Raw genomic sequence first — 24,259 nt, forward strand, 5'->3', positions numbered from 1 at the left:
AATTCACGAACCATGATATCATGGCCTGAGCTGAAGTCAGAGGCTTAACTGACTGAGACACCCAGGTGCCCCTGATTTCATTCTTTTTGGATGACTGAGTAATATTTCATTGTGTGTGTATGTGTATTTCTATTTTTTGACTACTATAGATAATACTGCTATAAACATCAGGGTACATGTATCCCTTTGAATTAGTATTTTTGTATTCTTTGGATAAATACTTAGTAGTGTAATTGCTGGACTATAGGGTAGTTCTATTTTTTAACTTTTTGAGGAACCTCCATACTGCTATCCAGAATGGCTGCACCAATTTGCATTCCCACTAATAGTACAAGAGTGTTCCCCTTTCTCCATATCTTTGCTACCACCTATTGTTTCCTGTGTTATTTTTAGACATTCTGACAGGTGTGAGGTGATATCTCATTGTAGTTTAGATTCGTATTACCCGATGATCAGTGATGTTGCTCGTCTTTTCATATGTCTGTTAGCTGTCTGTAGGTCTTCCTTGGAAAAATATCTCTTCAGGTCTTTGGTCCATTTTTTAACTGGATTATTCACTTTTGGGATGTTGAGTTCTTTAAGTTCTTTATATATTTTGGATACTAACCCTTTATCAGATACGTCATTTGCAAATGACTCCTCCCATTCATAGGTTACCTTTTAGTTTTGTTGATTGTTTCCTTCCCTGTGCAGAAAAATTTATTTTGATGTATTTGATTTATTTTTGCTTCTCCTTCCCTAACATCAGGAGACCTATTTAGAAAGAAGTTGGTATGGCCAATGTCAAAGAAGTTACTGCCTGTGTTCTCTTTTAGGATTTTTATGGTTTCAGGTGACACATTTAGGTCTTTAATCCATTTTTTAATAGCAAATTTATTGTCAAATTGGTTTCCATACAACACCCAGTGCTCATCCCAAAAGATGCCCTCCTCACTACCCATAACCCACCCTCCCCCTCCCTCCTACCCCCCATCTATCCTCAGTTTGTTCTCAGTTTTTAAGAGTTTCTTATGCTTTGGGTCTCTCCCTCTCTAACCTCTTTTTTTTTTTTCCTTCCCCTCCCCCATGGGTTTCTGTTAAGTTTCTCAGGATCCACATAAGAGTGAAAATATATGGTATCTGTCTTTCTCTGTCTGACTTATTTTACTTAGCATAACACTCTCCAGTTCCATCCACGTTGCTACAAAAGGCCATATTTCATTCTTTCTCATTGCCACGTAGTAGTCCATTGTGCATATAAACCACAATTTCTTTATCCATTCATCGGTTGATGGACATTTAGGCTCTTCCCATAATTTGGCTATTGTTGAGAGTGCTTCTATAAACATTGGGGTACAGGTGCCCCTATGCATCAGCACTCCTGTATCCCTTGGCTAAATTCCTAGTAGTGCTATTGCTGGGTCATATGGTAGGTCTATTTTTAATTTTCTGAGGAACCTACACACTATTTTCCAGAGCGGCTGCACCAATTTGGATTCCCACCAACAGTGCAAGAGAGTTCCCATTTCTCCACATCCTCTCCAGCATCTATAGTCTCCTGATTTGTTCATTTTGGCCACTCTGATGGTGTGAGGTGATATCTGAGTGTGGTTTTGATTTGTATTTCCCTGATGAGGAGCGACGTTGAGCATCTTTCCATGTGCCTGTTGGCCATTTGGATGTCTTCTTTACAAAAGTGTCTATTCATGTTTTCTGCCCATTTCTTCACTGGATTATTTGTTTTTTAGGTGTAGAGTTTTGTGAGCTCTTTATAGATTTTGGATACTAACCCTTTGTCTGATATGTCATTTGCAAATATCTTTTCCCACTCCGTTGGTTGCCTTTTAGTTTTGTGGATTGTTCCCTTTGCAGTGCAGAGCTTTTTATCTTCATGAGGTCCCAGTAGTTCATTTTTGCTTTTAATTTCCTTGCCTTTGGGGATGTGTCGAGTAAGAGATTGCTACGGCTGAGGTCAGAGAGGTTTTGTCCTGCTTTCTCCTCTAGGGTTTGATAATTTCCTGTCTCACATTCAGGTCCTTTATCCATTTTGAGTTTATTTTTGTGAATGGTGTGAGAAAGTGGTCTAGTTTCAACCTTCTGCATGTTGCTGTCCAGTTCTCCCAGCACCATTTGTTAAAGAGGCTGTCTTTTTTCCATTGGATATTCTTTCCTGCTTTGTCAAAGTTGGCCTTACTTTTGTGGGTCCAATTCTGGGATCTCTATTCCATTGGTCTATGTGTCTGTTTTTGTGCCAATACTATGCTGTCTTGATGATTACAGCTTTGTAGTAGAGGTTAAAGTCTGGGATTGTGATGCCTCCTGCTTCGGTCTTCTTCAAAATTACTTTGGCTATTCGGGGCCTTTTGTGGTTCCATACAAATTTTAGGATTGCTTGTTCTAGCTTCGAGAAGAATGCTGGTGCAATTTTGACTGGGATTGCATCAAATGTGTAGATAGCTTTGGGTAGTATTGATATTTTAACAATATTTATTCTTCCAATCCATAAGCACGGAATGGTTTTCCATTTTTTTTATCTTCTTAGATTTCCTTCATAGGCTTTCTATAGTTTTCAGCATACAGATCTTTTACATCTTTGGTTAGGCTTATTCCTAGGTATTTTATGCTTCTTGGTGCAATTATGAATAGGATCAGTTTCTTTATTTGTCTTTCTGTTGCTTCATTATTAGTGTATAAGAATGCAACTGATTTCTGTACATTGATTTTTGTATCCTGCAACTTTGCTGAATTCATGTATCAATTCTAGCAGACTTTTGGTGGAGTCTATCAGATTTTCCATGTATAATATGTCATCTGCAAAAAGTGAAAGCTTAACTTCATCTTTGCCAATTTTGATGCCTTTGATTTCCTTTTGTTGTCTGATTGCTGATGCTAGAACTTCCAACACTATGTTAAACAACAGCGGTGAGAGTGAACATCCCTGTCGTGTTACTGATCTCAGAGAGAAAGCTCTCAGCTTTTCCCCATTGAGGATGATATTAGCTGTAGGCTTTTCATAAATGGCTTTTATGATCTTTAAGTATGTTCCTTCTCTCCAACTTTCTCGAGAGTTTTTATTAAGAAAGGATGCTGAATTTTGTCAAATGCTTTTTCTGCATCGATTGACAGTATCATATGGTTCTCATCTTTTCTTTATTAATGTGATGTATCACGTTGATTGATTTGAGAATGTTGAACCAGCCCTACAGCCCAGGAATGAATCCCACTTGATCTGGTGGATAATTCTTTTTATATGGTGTTGAATTAGATTTGCTATTATCTTATTGAGAATCTTTAATCCATTTTGAATTTATTTTTGTGTATGGTGTAAGTAAGTGGTCTAGTTTCGTGCTTTTTCATGTTGCTGTCTAGTGTTCCCAGCATTATTTGTTGAAGAGACAGTCTTTTTCTCATTGGATATTCTTTCCTAGTTTGTCTATGATCAACTGAACATATGTTTGTGGGCTTATTTCTGGGTTTTCTATTCTGTTCTATTAGTCCATGTACCATTCTGTTTTTGATTACTACCACTTTGTAATGTAACTTGAAGTCTGGAATTGTCATGCCTCCAGCTATACTTTTCTTTTTCAAGGTTGCTTTGGCTATTAGGGGTCTTTTGTGGTTCCATACAAATTTTAGGATCCTTTGGTCCAGTTTTGTGAAAAAATGCTGTTGGTATTTTAATAGGTACTACATTAAGTATATAGATTGCTTTGTGTAGTATAGATATTTTAACAATATTTGGACTTCTAATCCATGAGCATGGAATGGTTTTCTATTTCTTTGTGTCCTGTTCAATTTCTGTAATCAGTGTTTTATAGTTTTCAGAGTACAGGTCTTTATCTCTTTGGTTAGGTTTATTCCTAGGTGTATCATACATGCATGTTTGGGATTGATTCCTTAATTTTCTGTCGCTTAACTATTGGTGGATAGAAATGCAAGAGATTTCTGTACATTGTTTTTTGTATCCTGTGACTTTACTGAATTCATGTATCAGTTCTAGAAGCTTTTTGGTGGAATCTTTAGGGTTTTCTATATATAGTATGTCATCTGCAAATAGTGAAAGTTTGACTCCTTCCTTGATGATTTGAATACTTTTGTTGTTGCTGCTGTTGTCTGCTTAGTGTGGTTAGAATTTCCAGTACTATGTTAAATAACAGTTGTGAGACTGGACATCCCCCTCATTCCTGACTGTAGAGGAATAGCTGTCAGTTTTTCCCCATTGAGATGATACTAGCTGTGGGCTTTCATATATGGCCCTTATTATGTTGAGGTCTAACCTTACTTTGTTGAGGGTTTTTATCATGAATGGATCTTGTACTTTGTCAAATGCTTTTTCTGTATTTATTGACATGATCATATAGTTCTTTTATTAAAGTGATGTAGCATGTTGATTTGTGAATATTGAACCATGCTTGCAACCAGGAATAAATCCCACTCGATCATGGTGAATGATTTTTTTTAATGTATTGTTGGATTCAGTATTGAGGACTTTTGCATCTATATGGATCAGGGATATGTAGTTCTTTTTTAGTGGTGTCTTTAGCCCATATTGATATGAGAGTAATGCTGGCCTCAAAGAATAAGTTTTGCTTCCTTTTCTATTTTTTTGAATAGTTTGAGAGGAATAGGTATTAACTCTTCTTTAAAAGTTTGTTAGAATTCACCAGTGAAGCCATCTGGCACTGGACTTCTGTTTGTTGGGAATTTTTGGTTACTGATTCAATTTCTTTGCAGGTTATCAGTCTTTTCAATTTAACATTTCTTCCTGTTTCAGTTTTGGTAGTTTATATGTTTCTAGGAATTTATTCATTTCTTCCAGGTTGTCCAATTTTTTGGCATATTGTTTTTTATAATATTTTCTTTTACTTGTTTATATTTCTGTGCTTTTGGTTGTTACTTCTCTCATTTTTGAATTTATTTGCTTCCTTTCTCTTCTATTTTTGTCAAGACTGGCTAGAATTTTATCAATTTAATTTTTTCAAAGAACCTGCTCCTGGTTTCATTGAGCTATTGTTTTTTTTTTTGTTTGTTTGTTTCTAAATCATTTCTGCTCTAACATGTATTATATCCTTCCTTCTCCTAGCTTTAGGCTTTCTTCTTTTTTCTAGTTCTTTTAGTTGGTTGTCTGAGATTTTTCTTACTTCTTAAGGTGTGCCTGTATTGCTGTATACTTCCCTCTTAGAACGACTTCTATTGCATCCCAAAGGTTTTGGGCAATTACTTGCTTATTTTCATTTATTTACTTTTTTTATCAATCCACTCATTATTTAATAGCATGTTGTTTAACTTCCATGTATGTGTGTTTCCAGATATTTTCTTGTATTTGACTTCAAGTTTCATAGCATTGTGGTCATAAAGGTTCAGGGTATTACTTCAATCTTTTTGTTTTTGTTGAGGTGTGTTTTGTAACCTAATATATGACCTGTTATGGAGAGTGTCCCCTGTTCACTTGAAAATGTGTATTCTGCTTTAGTTTGGAATGTTCTGAATATATCTGTCAAGTTCTTCTGATCCAGTGTGTCATTCAAAGTCCTTGTTTCCTTGTCTATTTTCTCTTTAGATGATCTGTCCATTGATGTGTGTGTTAAAATCCCCTATTATTGTATTATCGATGAGTTCCTTTAGGCTTGTTATTGTTTTACACATTTGGTGCTTTTGTGTTGGGTGCATAGTATTTACAGTTGTTTAATCTTGTTGGATTATCTCCTTTATTATGATATAGGGCCCTTTTGTCTCTTACAGTCTTTGTTTTAAAGTCTAGTTTGTTTGGTATAATTATTGGTACTCTGGCTTTCTTTTGACATCCATTTGTATGATAAATGTTTCTCCTTCCCCTCACTTCCAATCTGCAGTTGTCTTTAGGTCTAAAATGAATCTCTTGTAGGCAGCATAGATATGGGCCTTGTTTTGTTTTGTTTTTAAATCCATTCTGACACCTTATGTCTTTTGATTAGAGTGTTTACTCCATTTACATTCAAAGTAATTATTGCTATGTATTTATTGTCATTTTATCATTGTCATTGTTTCTGGAGATTTTCCCTGATCCTTTCTGGTCTTTGTCATTTTTGGCTTCTCCTTCACACTCAAAAAGTCCCTCTTGATATTTCTTGCAGGGCTGGTTTGGTGGGCACAAACTCCATTAGTTGTTGTTTGTCTGGGAAACTTTTTCCCTCCTTCTATTCTGAATGATAGCCTTGCTGGATAGAGTGTTTTTGGCTGCAGATTTTTTTCCATACAGCACTTTGAATATGCTATGCCACTCCCTCTGGCTTGCCAAGTTTCTGTTAAGAAATCTCCAGCTAACCTTTTGGGTTCTCCCCTATAACTTCAGGACTTCTTTTCTCTGGCTCCTTATAAGATGTTTTTCTTTATCATTACACTTTTCAAATTTAATTATAATATATCTTGGTTTTGGCCTGAATTTTTTAAACTTTTTTTTAATGTTTGTTTATTTTTGAGGGAGAGAGACACACAGAGCATGAGTGGGGTTGGCCACAGAGAGAGGGAGACACAGAATCCAAAGCAGGTTCCAGGCTCTGAGCTGTCACCACAGAGCCCCATGCAGGACGTGAACTCACAGGCCATGAGATCATGACCTGAACTGAAGTTGAACACTTAACCAACTGAGCCACCCAGGCGCCCCTGGCTTGCTTTTGTTGATTTGATGGGAGTTCTCTGTGCCTCCTGGATCTGGATGTCTGCTTCCTTCCCTGATTAGGGAAGTTGTCTGCTATTATTTCTTAAAATGCATTTTCTGCCTCCTTTTCTCTCTCTTCTTCTGGGACTCTTATACAAATATTATGTTTGATGGAGTTGGTGAGTTTCCCTAAATCTATTCTCATGTTGCATAATTCTTCTCTCTTTTGTTCATCTCTGTTAATTTCTGTTATTTTGTCTTCTTGGTCCTTAATACAGAGGTCCTTGGTCCTCTGCTTCTTCTAGTCTCCTATTCATTTCTTTAAGTCTGTTTCTAACCTCATTTATTTCATTCTTCATCCCTGATTATTTTTTACCTCTCTTATCTCTGTGGTAAGGGTCTTAACTGATACCTTCTATTCTTTTTCTCCAGCCCAGTAAGTATTGTTATGATTATGGTTTTAAATTCTCCATCAGGCATATTATTTATATTTGTTTTACTTAGATCTCTGGCTGTGGCCTTGTCTTGTTCTTTCATTTTGGGTAAATTCTTCCATCTTGGTATTTTGTCTAAATCTCTGCCTTCTTCTCTGTGTCAGAAAAGCCAGTTATATCTCCTGCTCCTGAAATAATGGCCTTATAGAGAAGAGGTCATGCAGTTCCCAGGGCCTAGCGTTTCAGGGAGTCTCTCTGGTGTGTGCTGTGTATAGTCTTCTGATGTGTTTTGACTCCTCTGTCCTTCAGGTCAGTCATCTGTGGATGTTCTCCTTGCCTGCTGTGGGTGGTGTGTGGTCCCTTGCCCAGATGTGGTGAATTTTAACTTGGTGTGCTCTTGTCTGAATGTGAAATGAGACTGTCACTACCTCCACCAGATCTGAGTCCCTGCAGAATTCTCTGCTCAGAAGATATGGTAGGGGCAGGGGTTTGTGCTGGTCTTGTGGGAGGGGTACCCACCATGCTGGTACTTTGACAAGTGTGATTAAGAAAGGCAGTCCCACCAGTGTGCAGGGAGATGGAACTTGGTGTAAGCAACTTATGCAGTCTTCCAGGGGTGTCTTTGAGTTTATGCTGAGGGCTGGGAGAGGTAAATTGTGCTGGCCAACTTCTTTGTCCTAGAGACACATCTGTGTGAATGCTGCCTCTCTGGGATCCACTCTGAAGAGTACGAAAATTCTCCCTACTGTGTGCCCCGGGCATTCTTCAAATAGCTACTCCCATGCTGTCTTCCCTGCATTGTTTGCCTGCCTTCTCTTCAGGAGCAGCGCAGTGTCCTCTGGGCTCTATCCCAGCCACGCCTGCTGCTGACCTTTAGAACTCCAGGGTTTAAGCCCTGTTGGTTGCAAGAAGTCAGGAAATTCAGCCCATTTTATATTCCAAACCAATACCTGTGGGGATACCTTCTCATTGTACATTCCTCTATGTGCTCCCCTTGCCCCCCCCCCCACTTGTCTTACACTCTTTCAATAAACAGAAGATATGGCTCTCCAGCTAGGAGTGGAGATCCTTCTCTAAGACAAATTTATTTGATTTTTATCAGTTTCTGAACCTCGATGATTACACCAGTTAGACAAAACATTAGCTAGAATTCTTTTTTATAATTTTTTTTTCAACGTTTATTTATTTTTGGGACAGAGAGAGACAGAGCATGAACGGGGGAGGGGCAGAGAGAGAGGGAGACACAGAATCGGAAACGGGCTCCAGGCTCTGAGCCATCAGCCCAGAGCCTGACGCGGGGCTCGAACTCACGGACCGCGAGATCGTGACCCGGCTGAAGTCGGACGCTCAACTGACTGCGCCACCCAGGCGCCCCTAGCTAGAATTCTTTCAAGTGAAAACTGTGTCCCTTTAAGGCTCAATATGCAAGATAAGAAATGTATATCTGTCTTTTCTGGCATGTAGTGTACTGATGCTTTATTATAACCAGAATGGCAGCCTCTGGGGTTGAATGAGTAGAGTAAGAAAAGTGAACCAGTTTGCTGGAGAAGACACCACATTATATTACTCAGAGTTGGAAGGCTTCAGTGAAAAATTCATCAATGTGGGAAGCAAAGACTGCATGTCCATTTTGAGGTATCATGTCACTAAATGAAAATACATATTTATATATAAATTGTGAGGAGTTCAGGACAAAGTAAATATAATTAAGTCTTCTATAGAGTAGCTGGTACCTTGCACACTTCTGGGAAATTACTAATCTGCTTGTATGTCCATTTTAATCATGTCATATACACACAAGTACATATTATAACAACTTTTAGTCCTAAAAATCTTAGAATTTTTATCATCAGCACGTTCATTTGCTAAGTAGAACTTCAAGGTGGAATGAGGGAACACAATTTCAGGTTTGAAATTATCAGCCATTTAATTTTTTTTCCTTTTATGCATTTTTGTGAACTATAATAAACATCTTTGATTTATATTTTAGAAAGATAATACTCATTAAAAACGAATACTTTTGTAATTTGATATATAGAAGTTATCTCCCTAACTCCATGATCCTTTCTGGAGCAAAGAGAGGTCAGAGAAAGAAATTAAGCATGGCATCCTCATATTAGTTTAAGGTACTATGGATAGAGTTAGCTCGTATAATACAGGCATCTTCACTCTGTTCTGACTGTTGAAGTTTTTCCAAAACTAGCTTAAAAAATTTCAAATATGTGGTGGTAATTTTGGGAAAGCAGGGTGTATGTTTTGTAGAAATATAGAATATCTGAAACCTAGATAAGTGAGAATCATAAAGATGTGTAGGGTTTTTTGTTTGTTGGTTGGTTTGCTTGTTTTTTTTCTCCAGCTTTGTTAAGAAATAAGTGGCATGTAACACTGTATAATTTAATGTGTACAATGTGTTGATTTGATACTTCTATATTAAGTGAATACCACCATCACAGTAACACCTAGTAAGCACCTTCATCACATCACGTCCCATAATTACTAGTGTGTGTGTGTGTGTGTAGGGGGCGGTAGGGGGGGGGTGGTTGTGGGAGCTCATAGAGCCTGGCTGGTTAAGATTAAGAAAGAAATATTTGCAGCCTGGGGAATGGCAGGCTGAGAAGCAGCAAAGCAGACCAAGAAAACCTGTCTCCTTTGGAATATCAAGGCTGAAAACAGCCAGACCTTGCCTATAGATCAACATGTTTTCTCACTCTGTAAATTCCAAATCTAAAGTAGTAAAACAACCCCCTTCCTATGATGTATACACTGCCCTTGTGATGTATACTTACACGTCACTACCCTGATTGTACTGTTCCACCAATAATCTATGAGTATGCTTTGTTTCCTCTTTTGAAACTACACATTGCTTTCCCCTGCACACCTTGAAATGTACTAATAAGATTCTCCATGAAAACTGGAGAACTTTGCTTGGAGCCATCACCAATGGCTGCTTGGCTGGAGCCATCACCAATAGAATGCTTGGCTCCTTTGACCTCCTCCTTTATCTTACTCAGGAGTCTGGAGTTATCTGTCATCCGCCACCCCGAGGTTTGCTGGTCAAACCTGGCATGTGGTGAGAACATTTAAGATCTACTCTTAGGGATTTTCAAGCCTATAGTACAGTATTACTAATTATAGTCACTGTACTATACATAAGACCCCCAGAATGTGTTAATCTTATAGCTGAAAGTTTATGCTCCTTGACCAACATCTTTGATTTTCCTCCCTCCCTCAGCCCCTGGTAACCATCATTTTAGTTTGTTTCTATGTGTTTGGTGTTTTTAGATTCAGATCTGGGTGACATCATACAGACATCTTTCTGTCTGACTTTCCTCAGTATATTCCTCAAGTTCCATCCATGTTGTAGAAAATGACAGGACTTCCTTCTTTCAAATCGCTAAATAATATCCTTCTGTGTGTACCACATCTTGAATCATTCATTGGGAATTTAGTTTGTTTCCGTATCTTGGCTGTCATGAATAATGCTGTGAGGACATTAGGAATGCAGATATCTCTTTGAGATCCAATTTACATTTTCTTTGGATATGTACCCAGAAGTGTGATTACTGGATCATATGCTAGTTCTATTTTTAATTTTTTGAGGACCCTCCATACTGTTTTCCACAGTAGTTGCACCAATTTACAACAAAGGTTCTCTTTTCTCCACACTCTCACCAACACCTACCTCCTATGTTTTTGATTACAGCCATTCTAACAGGTATGAGTGGCTCATTGTGGTTTTGATTTGTGTTTCCCTAATAATTAGTGATACTGAGCATCTTTTCATGTACCTATTGGACATTGGAGGTCTTCTTTGGAAAAATGCCTATTCATTTCCTTTTTTCAGTTGCTTGCTGTTTTATTATTGAGTTAAAGGAGTTCATTAAATACCTTGGGTATTGACCCCTTATCAGATATATGATTTGCAAATTTTTTTCTTATTCCATAGGTTGTTTTTTTTTTTTTTCATTTTTTTGGTTTTCTTCTCTGTGCAGAGGCATTATTTGACAATTTTTTTTTTCCAAAAGAAAAGATGGTCATTAATCACCTTAAAGTTTATATTATATATTTTTTAAATTTTTTAAAAAAGTTGCCTCATTTATCATAGTTTTTACTTAGAATGTAACATTACATATATTTTATAAATCTGATCAGATTTATAAATAAAGATAAATTGTGAAGATATTGCAAAGCGCCTGCATAGACTGCAGCCAGTTTATTGGGATATCTTACATTAAAATGACTCCTTTGTACAATTAACGAACCACTAAATTTGTTGTTGTTATGAGCCAGTCTCCATTGTTCAAATTCTTTTAGCTCACATCTACTACCCTGATATTGTCCAGGATCCTAACCAGGATACTTCATTACATTTTGTCATCATTTCTCTTTAGTCTCCCCTTAACTATGAGAAGGTCTCAGATTTTGTGCATGTGTGTATAATTTTATTAATTTAACTCTTTGAGAGTATTAGCCAAGTACTTCATAGAATGTTCCTTAATTATTTTGCATAGGGTATTTGTCTCTTCTCTTTATTTGGTAACTTATATAAGTAAGAATTCACAGATATTAATTTAAAATGTTGAATTATAATCCAATAATGGTATACTTATTTAGATACTCAATTAGTCCAGCCTTGGCTATTGGAAAGTCTACTCCCATGTTACTTCAACATATTCCTGTCATGTGGATCACTGCTTTTACTTGAGCACTTCTTTACTTTCTGACAGCGCAAAATGATCTAGGCTAATTTGTATATTATTTGCCCCAGTCCTAGAATCAGCCATTTCTCCAAAGAACTCTGGTTCCTTTAACTAGAGAATTGTGTGAGAAACTACTATACAGGCTCTAGGTGTTCTCACTACTATTGGAGAGAATAGGGAAATATTTGTATACTGATCTGTGTTTATTATACATATTTATTGATATTCCTGTATGTAGTTACTTCTATCTAAAGCTAAACTTGAATTCACACTCATATCTCCAAATCTAATCCCTTGATAAACAAATGGATCATCATACACGTTTCCCGTTACTTACCAGTAACCTACTCACAGATCAGAAAAACTGGCTTCTGTCATCTGCTGTCCATTTAATTAATTGTTCTGTTTCTATATACATATATTGTGGCCTCAGACTTGTTAACCCTATCTACACAGAAAGGGCTCTATCAACTAGAGTATAGTGCTTACTTACCATTTCTTTTGAGTCATTTGTGTCCTTTAATCCTCTAGATTTCACTCATTTCCAAAATAATCTAGGGCTGCAACTTCCCCCCCCCTCATTTTCAGTAAAGTGGTTTCATATACTTGCAATACACAAAAATTGTTTTTTTTCCTCCTTCTATTCTGTCCTAAAATCTCAGACACCTAAATGATTTTCTAAGATTTTTATGCGTTAAAGTTATTATTTGTGCTGTAAACTTCTAAGTGTTTCAACAAATAAATCATGGCATGTATCTACACAATTTTATATAAAATGGTTTCACAGCCCTGGAAAGATCTATGTACTTCATCTACTCAAACTTCTCTCTCCAACCCTGGACGCTTAGGAACCACGAATATATTTACTGTCTTAATGGTTTTGTGTTTCTAGAGCATTATACAATGGGAACTACACAGTATACTTTTTAGATTGGTTTCTTTCATTTAAAATATGTGCTTAAGATTTATTGTGTCTCTTTATGAATTGATAGCTCATTTATTTATCACTGAAAAATATTTTTATGAGTATACCACAGTTTATCCATTCACCAATTGAAAGGCATATCAGTTGCTTATAGATTAGGCATTTTTAAATCCTAAATACCTATGTATGTAATTACTGGAGTGTGCTTATAATTTTGAAAACTGCCAAACTATCTTCCAAAATTGTACTACTTTTCCCCCCCACACAATTAGTGATCCAGTTTCTTTGCATATCTGTTGAAATGGTATATTATACTGATTGAATTTTGATGTTGGAACAGACTTCCAAGACTCTAATGAATTCCACTTGTTATGGGCTATAGTTCTGTTCACATATTATATTTGATTTGTTAATATTTTGTTAGATTTAATATTTATAATGTTATAAATGTTATATGTATATACATATACATATATAATGTATATGTATATACATTTATAAATATATAAATGTATAAATGTTATAAATGTATAACTAATATACATTTAATGTTTTAAATTGAAGATAGCTGGAAAATCCCCCAATATTTGGTGATTACACATCACACTTCTTTTCCAAATATTTTTTCTATGTATGTTTTTATTTTTGACAAAGAGAGAGAAAGAGGGGCAGAGAGGGTGGGGGGAGAGAGAATTCCAAGCATGCTCTTACTGTTAGTGTAGAGCCAGATGCGAGGTTGGACTCACCAACTATGAGATCATAACCTGAGCTGAAATCAAGACTCGGATGCTTAACTGAACTGAGCCACCTAGGCACCGACATCACACTTCTAAATAACACATTAGTATAAGTCTCAAAAGAAATTTAAAATAATTTTGGACTAGAGCTCCTGGGTAGCTCTGTTTGTTGAGCATCCAACTCTTGATTTTAGCTCAGGTCATGATCCCAGGGTCTTGGGATCAAGCCCTGCATCAGGCTCCACACTGAGCTCCTCCTCTCCCTCTCTCCCCCTCGCTTGGGCTTGCATGCTCTCAGTGTCTCTTTTTCTCTCTCTCTCTCTATATATATGTACATGTATGCATATGTATGTATATGTATATATAATTTTTGGGCCAAATTGAAATTAATATATAATTTTCAAAATTTGTTGGGATGAAATGAAGGTAGTGCTTGGAATAAAATTTATTACATAAGTGGTGACATTGACTTTTATTTTCTCTTTTCCAATCTAAATTCAATTATCTAAGTTTCTATCTTAGGAAACCTAGAAAAGAGAGAAGCTTAAGTGTACAGCAAGCTAAAGAAAATACACAATAAATTGCAGTCGAAATTGTGAAATTGAAAATGGAAAAGCAAAATCAATGAAACTAAGAGTTGGGTTTTTTTTTTTAAATATCAGTAAAAATTGATTAACCTCTAGTCAGTCTAACCAAGAAAAAGTACATATTACCAAAAATGATAGGTCATTAATATTGATCTCACAGCCATCAAAATGTAATAAAGGAAACGGTGAACAACTGTTTCCATAAATCTAATATCTTGTATATGATGGACAAATCCCTTGAAGGATACATGCTACCAATACTCACAAAAGGAGAAATAAACTGAATATTTCTGTCTATTAAAGATATTGGATCACTAATGACCTTCCAAAAAGGAAAGCAGCAAGTCCAGATGATTTTACTCGTGTATTCTCCCAAATAGTTAAAAATGAAATTATAGCAGTTCTCAATCTCTTTCAGAGAGTAGAAATAGAATACTTTCTAACTCCTTCTATGAAGCCATTATTACCCTATTATCCTAACAGCAAAACTAGGTAAAGACATTGCAAGAAAGGAAAATTATAGACCGATATCTCTCATGAGGAAAAATACTCAAGAAAATATTAGCAAATTGAATCCAAGAGGGTATAAAATTTTTATTAACTTGTTTCGGTGTTTTAAAACCCTTTCCTTGGGGCGCCTGGGTGGCGCAGTCGGTTAAGCGTCCGACTTCAGCCAGGTCACGATCTCGCGGTCCGTGAGTTCGAGCCCCGCGTCAGGCTCTGGGCTGATGGCTCAGAGCCTGGAGCCTGTTTCCGATTCTGTGTCTCCCTCTCTCTCTGCCCCTCCCCCGTTCATGCTCTGTCTCTCTCTGTCCCAAAAATAAATAAACGTTGAAAAAAAAATAAAAAAAAAATTAAAAAAAACCCCTTTCCTTGTATCTGCCTAAGTTTTATCAGAGTATTTCATTTCCTCCATAAAAATGTGAAATCTTTCCTCCATGAAAATGTGAATCTTCTGTGAGCTAATTTGGCTATGATTCTACCTTCATGCCACCACATTGTCAGACAACTTGGCCCAGGGCTGAGCCTGAGCCCCATTTTCTAAAACTTTGTTTTCTAACAGGAGTCCTCTTGTAAACTGGGCAGGAAACTTGGAATTTTGAGGCACTACCAACTTACCATCTTTGACTCCTTAGAAATTATACCAATATTCTAACTTTTAGAATATGAGACAAGTTGCTGTTTTATAATATTTTGGCATTATTCAAGACTAACAAATTCATTGTTTTATCTTGTTTCTCCCCTTTGCTGCTTGTTCTTTTCATGCCTGCTACTAAGATCTTGATGCATCTTGAAGCTAAGAGCTTAAATATGATGCCATCTTATTTTTATTTATTTTCTAAGGTTAACCCAAATGGCAGCTCAATGTGCTGTTCTAGAATTTTCTTTTTTTTTCTTTTTATGATTACTTCTGGGCTTACAAGCTTGCAGCTTTCTAAAATTGTATATATTTCATTAAAAAATATATATGAGCCATCTTTATTTTTCTGACCTTTATCTCTGGTCCTTCCAATCTCCAATATTTCAGAGTTTTGGTGATCACATCAAAAAGGTTTTTTTTTTTTTTTAATTTTTAGTATATATATATATTTGAGAAAGAGAGAGACAGAGTGTGAGTGGAGAAGGGGCAGAGAGAGAGGGAGAAATAGAATCCAAAACAGGCTCCAGGCTCTGACCTGACAGCACAGAGCCCAATGTGGGACTTGAACTCACAGACATGAGATCAAGACCTGAGCTGAAGTCGGACACCCAACCGACTGAGTCACCTAGGTGCCCCCAAAAGTTTTGTTTTTGGTCTTTTGAGTTGATGGTTTTTATAAAATATTTTGTTATAATCAGCATAGAAATTTTTATTTCTATATTTACTCTTTCAAGTATATTCACTATTACTATTAGATTTATATCCTAGGTGTCCCTTTTAATTTTGAAAACTAATCTTTGAAGCTATAATTCTATTTTCCAGGTTAAAGTATCTGAACTTCTGCTAATATACATCATTATATATATACATATATGTATATACATATACATATATGTATATATATAAATTAGTATACATATACAATACACATACATATATTGACATTGACATTTATATACATAAATAAAATTTTCTAATTCTTTTCCCAAATATACACATGTATGTATCCACATATACCACCAACAACCTGATTTGGATGACTTGAATCTAATAGCCTATTTGGAAAAAATTAAAGACTCCTCTTGTACAAGACACCTTTTGTTCCATCAGTCCCCTGCTAATAGTTTCCTTTCCTGAAGAGGTCAATTGTTATCTATTTAATGAATCCAGCTTCTCGCACTTTGAACACTGAAAACTTCATGTTCTTTCCTGAATGCTAAAGGCCCGTCTGGTCGTACAACACACTGCTGCCATGCCAACAGGCTAGCAAACATCTATTTTCAACTGACAATAGGCACATATCTCCTGCTTATTTTACCCAAAGCTTTTTCAATTCTTTTGACATTCAACATACAAACTATACAATTAGAAAGTAATATAACAATTAAGAATTATACCCCTTAATCTCTCCAAACTTATTCCTGAAGAAATGCAAAGAAAATTTTCTGTCCTAATATTTATAATTTCAAACTCCTTAGTGTTGTGTAATTATTCCTGGGAGGTGCATTGTGTGAGCTGTTTACATGAGATGAATGGAACCATGAATTTATAAGTACATGCTCCATTACACTCAGAGTGTATTGCTTCTTAATTTACGTCTTGCTTTGGGCCATGCAGAAGATTATTCTGGCTATTTTAAAAGAGCTGTTCCAAATTCTGTAGATTCATCTCCCACGGGTCCTTTTTATTCTGGGATTTTAAAATCATTTGGTGGGCAGAAATTTCACCATGCATTTGTCAGATAAATTTCCCACTTATCATATTTGGCTTATGGCAATATGGTAGTTTTCAGAAGAAGAAAGCAAAAAGCTCATGACTTACTCTAATGGGACAGGAAAATGTAGAGCTAGAAGACAAAGAATATAATTATATTTTTATGAGCAACCATGTAAATATATTACTAAAAATGTTCTTTTAAATAGCATAGTCAAATGGAGAAAGAAGTAAAAGCATTGGAAACCAGACTGAAAAATCCTTTGATCTGACTTCTAGACTGCTCTGCTTAATAAATTAAAGGCATCAACTTTATGCATCTGACTAAAATGCACCTAATTAAGGATATCATTACTAAGGATATTACTAGGAAAAAAAAATGAAAACTTAGGAACTTGAGGAATGTTGCTTCTGAATAAAATAACTTATCTTGTAAGAAAACAAAATTTAATATACCCAAATTAGCATATTTGCCAATGAGTTCCTTTTTTAAATAACTCAAAATCATCGATATTTTCTCTGAGAATGGGAGAAATCCAGAAGTTATGATTCTCCTCGCACATAAAGTCATTAATTCAATCAAAATTTATGACCCCACTTGAATTCAAAAATTGGAAAATAACACTAAGTAACCTGAGTGTTTCACAAATTAGTTGTCTGTGTTTGGGAAAGATTTTTAAGCTTTCTGTGTTTCTGATACATAATATATAGAACAAAGCATAGTCAGAAGGCCATTCTTGCAACTTTGGAATTCTGTTTCTAACCTGTTACCAAGCATATTACCTATAAAACAGAAGAGCAGTGGAATTTTTTCCCCCAGTTAATGTACTTCAAGTAAATTCATTGTATAAAAAATAAGTTATTTAATGTTTACTGTTCTTATAATTATATTACTGAGATTAGTAGGTCAATAGACTAGAAAAATGCCTCTATAATAAGATTAGAGAATGTTTCTCCAATTCCCAAAGGCACATGCTCCCTGCCCTTTTCCACACTTATAACTCCTGGAAATTCTCTTGTATGGAGGAGATTTGTGGGGAGCAAAATTGAAGAAGGAGTTGATGGCCATGTGTATTTTGCAAAGTTCACAAGTATCTTGTGATACAGTCTCTTCCTAACCCAGTTGAATAACACTAGTTTAGATTGATCTAACACCTTTTGAGAGTATATGCAACTATGTAGACAGTATTTTTCTAACCTTCCTAAAAGAATATCAACCATACATAAAAAATATCTTCATTTAAAATTTCTTTTTTCTTTATTTTTTTTTAATTTTAGAGAGTGGACATGCAAATGTTGGAGAGGGGAAGGCGGGGAGGGAGAGAGAATCCCAAGCAGGCTCCATGTGATTAGTGCAGAGCCTGGTGTGGGGTTCAATCCCAAGACCCTAGGATCGTGATCTGAGCCAACACTAAGAGTTGGACACTCAACTGAGCCACCCAGGCACCCCAATCAGTTTTAATTATGGCTTTAGTGTATCCCCACTCTTGAATTTGAAAAAAAATGTAAAGCTAACTTGAACTATTTTTTCACTATAATTATGGATAGGTCATATCTTTATACCCCAAAATTTCATGTCCCAAACACTCATTAACTATTTAGAATCTTGTCAACATATAGAACCTTTACTATATATACTTGTTCCTTTATATGTTTCTGGACATAAGTCATGGTAGGAAAGAATTCTCCAAGAAAATGTGCACTGGGGCTATGGAAGGTTTATTGCAAAAAAGTCAAAAGGGATGTCAGGCTCTGTGATCCGGGCTTTGATGTAGGCTTAAACTTTTATCCGTATCAGGGCCTATGAATGAACAGAAAATGCACACATGACTAAAGCAAACACAAATATACTGCACTCAAATATAGTTTATTAAATGTATACTATACCAGGCAAAGAATTGAACACACCCAGTTTAATTCTTGCTGCAACCCTTTGAGGTTTTTATTGATTTCTCCATTTTAGGTATAGGTTTAACTTTATACAAGGTCATAGAGTTAGTAACTCTCAGGTGGCATTTGACTCTGTTCAGAGTTTTGTAAAGATCTGCATCAGAACTCCTCCTTGCAGCTTACTAGGTGTACAATCTTGGGAAAGATACTGATAACTGTCATATAGACCTCAACCCTCATGTGTGTCCATAATAAATTTCCTTTCCTGCTTGTAGTCAAAGCATATGGACAACCGAATTGCATCCAAAGGTTTTAAGGATGGAATGAGAGCGAGGGAGTTTAATGATTTAAATATTTGACCACTTCAAGCTAATGTCCTATAGTAACACTATCACTGATTATGTCTCAAACATAGCATCACAATTCCCTTTAATTACCCTCAGAAATATGTTGGAAGGATTGCCTTGATATTAAATATTTGTGTGTATATATCTATATTAGATCTATAGACATATGTATTATATGTCTGGAGAGAGAGAGAGAAAGTGCATGAAATGTTGGTAATGCAAGCCACAGAGGAAAGCTCCCCAGTCTTCTCTGATACTGCAGATATGTAAATGACTATGAAAACAATATTCAAAAGAATATTTTAAGGTTGAAGTTAGGAAATTTGATATCGCCAAAGAAAAGAAAAATACTTTTTATAATTTCTGGCATCCATACACAAAACAAATATGTTGTTTTGGGGGCATGGATATTCTTAATATTGGATGTCTGCAAATCAATTTCCTGGGAAATAAATTAGATAATACACATTCTTTTCTGTTCTTTAGAAAAGACCTTACTATTTACTCTGTATTCCTTTCATAGACAAAGAGTTTCTTGACCTTAAATATTACTATATTGATATAAATATTGATTAACATTAATATGTATTGATTATCTCAAACTTTATTTCACCTAGCTCTTTAAAATCTTTTAACTGCTTCCATTCGTCATAGAATAAAATCAATTCCTATCCTAGTCTGCAAAGCCTTGAATAATATAACCATATTTTAAGTTTCTCTGGGCTCATGTTCAACCACTCCCACCATAAAAGGCTATTTACAGTTCCTTGGAAGTTTTTATATCTTTCCTGCTTCTGGCCTTTGAACACACTACCCTCTTCTATTTCCACTTAGTTTTCCAGCTAAATCATATTCATCTTTTAGTGCACACTTTATTATTTCTCCAGTAGAGCTAAACTCAGAGACAGGTCGTCTCATGTAATATTCTATATTAAAATATAATGCTTAGTCTTTGTTAGAGTTTTTTGATACCTATAATGACTGACACATAGTACATTTTTAATAAAAAATGAACAAATAAGTGATTTTTCTATGCCTTTATTCAAGTCTAAGCTCATTTTAGAATAATGCATTTTAAAAAATCTGGATGAAATGACATCAGGTATAAGCCCTGTTCTAAAAATTACCTGGCCTCTTTCAGATGTTTATTTTATTTTATTTTATTTAAAAAAAAATTTTTTTTTTCAACGTTTATTCATTTTTGGGACAGAGAGAGACAGAGCATGAACGGGGGAGGGGGCAGAGAGAGAGGGAGACACAGAATCGGAAACAGGCTCCAGGCTCTGAGCCATCAGCCCAGAGCCTGACGCGGGGCTCGAACTCACGGACCGCGAGATCGTGACCTGGCTGAAGTCGGGACGCCTAACCGACTACGCCACCCAGGCGCCCCGTCAGATGTTTTTTTTTATATTGGTATTTTTGTAAATATTGACTTCAGTATCTTACCCCATTTATAAGTGGCAGACAGACCAATTGGTAAATCTCTTCAGATACATAAATATTGACATTGCAATTTATTAGGTATCACAATACATTTTTTTCCCATCTTTTTCTTTTTTTTTCTTAATTGATGTTTTAACTCCTTAAGTTCATGGAAAATTTCCAGTGTTTTCTATACCTCACAAAATTTAGTATTGAAATTTTCCTTCTCCTTATTTTTAAAAAAAATTTTTAAGTTTATTTATTTATTTTTGAGAGACAGAGAGTGAGCAGGGGAGGGGCAGAGAGAAGGAGGGAGAGAGGGAGAATCCCAAGCAGGCTCTGCACTGTCAACACAGAGCCCGATGTGGGGCTCGAATCCCAAACTGTGAGATCATGACCTGAGGTGAAACCAAGAGTCAGACGCTTAACCCACCGAGCCACCCAGGTGTCCCATCCTTCTCCTTATTATCATCATATTCTCTATATTGCTTACATGGACAGAGTGCTTACTTAGCATCAGATATAATCTTCACAACAATTCTGAGATAACTACAGATACTATCCTCATTAAAAACATGAGTAACCTTAGTATCTAAAGTGATTGTTTCGTGTAGCAAATGTTAGGGGAATAATTGAACCCAGAAAGCCAGTCAGTGGGGTCTCTTCTGTAAGTAGTATTCAAAGAACATGTGTTTTTATGGTTTAAGATTGCCTGAGTAGCTAGTAATCTGTGTATTCGTGATACACTAGTATTAATGTACTTAAGAGTAGGAGACCCATCTTGGGTCTGGACAGATCTTAGTAGGTATGCTTTTAGATATGTCCTGGAGAGAGGTTCCCAGTGCTAGCCAATATAGTTATCAATAACTGAATACCTCATGATAATCCTCTTCCTTTCTGATTCTATACACTTTCCGTGTTGCAATGCCATCCTTAGCAGCTTACTCAGATAACTGATTTGCACATTAGTTATCAGTATACATGTTAACATTTTTCATGAAATGCAATATATTTCTGCTTGTAGTAATAATTTGACTAATAATTTATATCTTTTGTTAGTAAGTAGTTCTGGTTTGTTAATCACTAAAGGAAATGGTTATCCACTATATCTGATTTTCTCAAATGTGAAAAAGTACAAGAATTACTATATTAGCAAAATTACTTCTATTTTGCAAGCTTAAAAATGTTAGTCAATAAATGGTTTTCTTTTATCATGTTAGGAACGAATTTGATAAGAAAACCAAAAACAAGAAAAACAAGTTATTTGTAAAATATTTAATGTATCTGTTTACATTATGATTTCCATATAAATTCAAACAAGTAGCCTCATGTTCTCTTTCTCTTTTAAAAGAAAACAAGTTTGATTTAATGATTAACTTTAAGAAAATTAGGTATTTTTTCAAAGCTTTCAATAGATGTAATGGAAACTATAATTTTTTTTTTCTTCAACGTTTATTTATTTTTGGGACAGAGAGAGACAGAGCATGAACGGGGGAGGGGCAGAGAGAGAGGGAGACACAGAATCGGAAACAGGCTCCAGGCTCTGAGCCATCAGCCCAGAGCCTGACGCGGGGCTCGAACTCACGGACCACGAGATCGTGACCTGGCTGAAGTCGGATGCTTAACCGACTGCGCCACCCAGGCGCCCCGGAAACTATATATTAATGAAATATGAATCGAATTTTGCCTCTTTTTAAAACTGAGGGACTATTTGCCAAAGACAGTGAAAAGAGATGTGTGTTGTAACTTGACCCAGATTGATCCTATTCAATTATTTTATTTTTATTTGAAGAAAGAAATACAGAAACAAGTGATTTAACTCAAGTTGAACATTGGAGCAGCAAAGTTAAGTAGAACCAGGCTGGATTTGGCCCGACTGGGTCAACCTTAAGAAATTTATATTTGGGTAAGCAGAAACAAAACACTGAGCAGAACTGATATGCTCAAGAGAGAATGAAGTATTTCTACAACAAGGAATAGGAAATAGAGACCATGCAGCCCCAGACATTAAGATCAGCTATCTAAAGATTTTTTTTTCCAATTTTATGGTAGCTAACTGTACTTCCTAAAATTGGGTATCTGGAAAATGTTTTGTATGTTCTCAATTAGCTACCTTTGTAATCTGGGCTCATCTGAAAGATTCTTGGACCCTGGAAAGCAAATACTCCCCAATTAAAACAATCTCATATTGAATGAGTTACCTAAAAGTGTATTTTTATAGAATCAGATTTCTTTTAACTGTACATACATATCACCTATGCTCTCTAGATTTCGATCCTTGTAATATATAGAAAGGATAATCCTTTTTAACATAAATTTAGGGATTGGTTCTTTGCTTGACAGTTTTTTTTTCTCTGTCAAATGAAATGTTTATTTCTAAGCCTTCAATTAAAGATTCTTCAGATGAAAACATTATAATTGCATTAAAGTTTGAGAATGGAATACACTGCATGAGGAATATTTGTATTTTTTCTCTAACTCTATATGCACCTGAGTTGTTACATTAGAAATTATAAAAAGGGAATCTGAATTCTAGTTTATCCTCACTGAAATTCCGTGTTAACCTTTACTAGTGTAGTTAATGGGTGTGGTGACATGAAGAGCATTGGCTTTGAGAAGACCAGGACCATCCTTAAACCCAACTAGATGTGACCACTTTTCTGACCAGGCTTGAAAGTGCTCCATCCTGATCCTCTCAACAGGGAGGAAAGTACTTAAGCCTCAGGTATTGTAGTCACCTGGATCCCATGTGCCTCTCCAGATGTGTGTGTGTGTGTGTGTGTGTGTGTGTGTGTGTGTGTGTGTTTAATCATGTTAGGAACAAATTTGATAAGAAAACCAAAACCAAAAACAAGTTATTTGTAAAATATTAAATATCAGATAACTCGATCCAGATCAATCTCCTGATACTCAGAACCTGAAAACCATAGGGTAAATTGTCCAGAACCTGGTTCTAGGACTTGCATGGGCATGAGTCTCTTTCCCAGTGTATTTCCTACAGGGTGGTCTGAGTGTATTCAAGTGTGTTCAAGGCTAAGTTGGGGTGGGGGTAGAGGAGAAGAAGTGACCAAGAGATAGTTCTTGAGAGACACTGTGGACAGAGCTTGAATAGACAGGCTGATGGCTCCATGCCCATGTGCAAAACTTGCCTCATGGTATGAGATTGAACCTGCCATGTGATCAAGGGGAAGTTGGTCAAGGGCCAGGAGCTGGCTCTTTAACTACCACATTCAGGAGTATAAGAATGTTGTAATTGAGTCTTACTTTCTAGGTAATTATGAAGGTATGTTTATCGAATTAGGAGGCTAAAACATATTTCATTGTCTGGTTTATAGCTTTTGGGTACTAGACATATGGTATGTGTACCTCTATTTATATCATCACTGTTAAGATTCTGATGAATAGATGTTGTGATCTGGTCTTGTAGCTTTTGAGCTCCTGGTCTTGGTGGCTCATGATATGTGCTCTTGGGAATGCCCAAGGGGAAGGGTCCACTACAATATCCCTCCTCTAATTACTAAATTAAACTCAGGACACAGACCTGTTACTCTATGATTTTCCCAGAATATATTTTCCTGGTCCAGTCTGCATTAAGCATTTTTTTTTAACTGAAGGAGCAAGGGATATCTTAATTTATTTCTTGAGGAAAAATTTAGTTCCCATTTGAGTCTAAGTGGAAACAGTTCCCCTATAATTTAGCTCTGATTTTGTCCACCCTTTATAATAACATTAATGTTCTTCCAAGAA

This window comes from Leopardus geoffroyi, chromosome B2 (genome assembly GCF_018350155.1).
Source record: "Leopardus geoffroyi isolate Oge1 chromosome B2, O.geoffroyi_Oge1_pat1.0, whole genome shotgun sequence".
Lineage (NCBI taxonomy): Eukaryota > Metazoa > Chordata > Mammalia > Carnivora > Felidae > Leopardus > Leopardus geoffroyi.